The 3,450-nt window shown below is 29.8% G+C and overlaps 1 protein-coding gene across 1 annotated transcript in view; it reads right to left on the reverse strand.

The window, feature by feature from the left end:
* Window positions 1-3,450, reverse strand: part of LOC107566165 (TGF-beta receptor type-1-like) — a 57,530-nt gene that overhangs the window by 16,271 nt on the left and 37,809 nt on the right. The gene's annotated exons all lie outside the window — the stretch shown is intronic.

The following is a 3,450-nucleotide window of genomic DNA, read 5'->3' on the forward strand; positions in this document are numbered from 1 at the left end:
TACACAACAAAGAGAACAGCAGACATGCACACAAAGAGCGCAGATGCTCAGGAAGACAAACACATAATTATATGATGTGAAAAACATGTAAATAAAGCAAGAATAACAGGAAACTCCTGACGGTTTCTCGTCAGTCAGGCATGGGCGTAAAGACACGGTACCTGAATTACTGTAAGAGAAAAATGACAACCTGCGCACATTAAAAGCTGTGATGTTCAGGGTAATTACGGTTAACTGAAACTAAAAACATAATAAATAAAAACATATGCATTACTTAAAATACATTTTAACTGAAATTAATCGCAAAAACAAAACAAAAAAACTTTTTCAGATTAGATTAATTTAACTTGATGTGCTAAAACAAACAAATTTGTTTTTAAAATTATATAGATATATTTAAAAACAACAAAAACTAAAACATATTACGAAAAAAAAAAAATTTAAATTACTGCAACTTTAAAAATAACATGAAAGCAGAAAATATCAAATAAAATCTAATTAAAAATATGATATGATATGATATAATACAATATAATATAATATTATATCAATGATACTACAACAGTGGTGTTGTTACTGTTAATGAAAACCATTTAGTTTGGTAAATATTAGATTAAAAAACTTAAACATTTTAACATGTTAACCGCCAAGGCAACATTCATAACCAAGTACTAAAACTAAAATTGATTAAGTGAAAGCTAAATATAAATAATTTTTAAAAACTACGAAAAATTATAAATGCAAATAAAATTACTAAAACTTAACAAAAAAATTAAAACCTAATTAAAAATATTAACAAATACTATAATAGCATATCGACATTGTTGACTCTTCTAATTTCAAGTACTAAACCTATAATTGAAAAAAAATTTAAAATAAGAAAAATGACAAAGGCAAAAAAAAAGTACTGAAAATTATTAATTTTTTTTTTAAATAAATTATTTATTAAAAAGGTACTAAAAGTTAAACAAAACATGAGGAACGCATGAGGAATGAGGAAAACATTTTAGGACTTTTTTTATTCACATACTGTACATATTACAGTTCACACGCGTCTGTTTTTAAATCACAAATGCTGTGGAGCATTCATCACTTCATCATTACAAACGCTGCTACCGCACATCATTAGTCAGTGTGTTTTACAACAGTACGTTTTCATATATACAGTGCATCTAAAATCACACTGAAAATATTGGATTGAAAATCTTATTTGAACCTGAAGATAAAAGATTTGGAGTTTGATAAAAAAAAAGGAAAGAGTAAAACGCAAAATGTAAAGATGAATGTTAATGGGGACTTGTTTGGAAGCGTATCTTGTATATGTTTATGAGATGTGCTGTAGATGTTTTATCAGCGCTCGAATCCTCTCTAATCTCTCATGTGTGTACAGCATTTACGATCATCTTTAATATGACTTCCGTAGACCTCTATGTGTGCGAGTGACTATTACAACAAATACACAAGCTGATACTAAATGAGCTTTCTCTGAAGATTTTACAAACACTTTCATGCGTAGACAGAGTTCAGCTGACCGCGCTCAGGAAAAGCCCACTCTTTTATCAACAAATTATTAAAAATGCTTATTATAAAAAATATTATAAAAAATCGTTTTCAGTAAATGAGATAAAGCTGAAATAATGCAAAATAAATAAATATTAGTATGATATAAAAAACTAAATATTAGATGAAAAATGTATAAATACAAATATTGGATGGAAAAACTTTTCAGTTAGTGGCCAAGGCAACATTTATAACTCGTTTAAGTTTAAAGTTGGTACTCAAACAACCAAAAGTAAAACTTAACTTAAAATAAATAAATAAATATTTATTTATTTATAATAATAATAATTTGTTCAAATGAATACTGCAAATATAAATACATTTAATAAAATAAATGACGTAATTAATAAAAGTAAAAATACTAGCCATATCTAAATACTATAAACTACAATAAAACTATAATAATTGCGATCAATCGCATCCAAAATAAAAGTTTTTGTTTACATAATATATGTGTGTACTGTATATATTTATTATGTATATATAAATACAAACACATGCATGTATATATTTAAGAAAAATGTTATGTTTATATATTAAATATATTTATATAATATAAATTTATATACATGTAAATATTTTCTAAATGTATACTGTATGTGTGTGCATTTATATACACACATAATAAATAAACATAGTACACATAAATTTATTATGTAAACAAAACTTTTATTTTGGATGCGATTAATCGCGATTAATCATTGGACAGCACTATATAATAGTATAGTAAGAGTACTAAAATAACACAGTGTCCAGCTGAATGGGAAGAAAGTGTCCAGACACACTCAGAAGCCAATCAGAAGAGAGATTTCCAGACACAGGAAGTGCTGTCACGATCAGATCAGCCAATGAGCCGCTCCAAACTGAGCACCTGACAGCATCAAACACACACGCTCCGTATCAGGTGACACAACGAGTCTTTCATCAAGATCACACAGAAACACACGAGTCAATCTGAGCATCGTAACTCTATCGCTTCATTTTTCAGTCGAGACGTTCCCATAGACGAGCGTCTAGACGCATTCCAGGACAACAGCAAACAATCACGTGTGACGCGACATCCACACAGGACCAGTTCATTAGAAGAAAACAGACAACGGAGGTTCGGAGTCTGTTTGTTCTCTGTCGGACAGGCCTGGGGTTTGTGTGAGACAGAGACGTCCTGAAGGCTTTCAAACTTGATTTTATGCTTTCAAAATATTTGACGTGCTAAAACAGAATTTGGTATCCATAAAACATAAGGTTGGAAAAAATAAAACATTTAATAGGGCCCTAAACATGTCATTTGTGTTCAACTTTTAATAAATTTATGTTAAATTGTTTAAGTTTCATGATTTTAATTAATTAGACATGTTTCACTTAACCATTAAAAAGGAGTGCAGAAATTTTTTTAAAAACTCTGAAAATAAAGTGTGCAGTCAGTCAGATCTAAAGCTGTTTGACTGTCACTGAACGGACAGAAACACTGACCACTTCCAAAGTTTTGTGTTTGTTGTTAGCAGTCCGTCTGACGACAGAATGAACTGAACACTGTAAACTATTTAGTCTGAAACCAAAGTTTCAAAGTTCTTTTAGGAATGATTTCTGTAAAAAAATTATTCATGAAGAAAAAATTATTCATTTTACTTTACAGTACAAAATAATTACAATACTAATATTTATAATTGTCTTATTTTCTCTCTTTTTCAAGCTTAAAACGATCATGGTTTTATTTAGTCAGAAAACCGCAGGAGTGTTGTGTTCTCAAACGCACATTATTAGTGACCCTAACTCAGAGCCGGAGCTGAGAGGAGTTCATGTGGAGAAACAAACGAAAAAACACCCCATCAAGAGCTGCTGACACTGAACACAACACAACCTCCTCTCTCTCTCACACACACACACACACAC

This window comes from Sinocyclocheilus grahami, unplaced genomic scaffold, assembly GCF_001515645.1.
Source record: "Sinocyclocheilus grahami isolate Dianchi unplaced genomic scaffold, SAMN03320097.WGS_v1.1 scaffold1053.1, whole genome shotgun sequence".
Taxonomy (NCBI): Eukaryota; Metazoa; Chordata; class Actinopteri; order Cypriniformes; family Cyprinidae; genus Sinocyclocheilus; species Sinocyclocheilus grahami.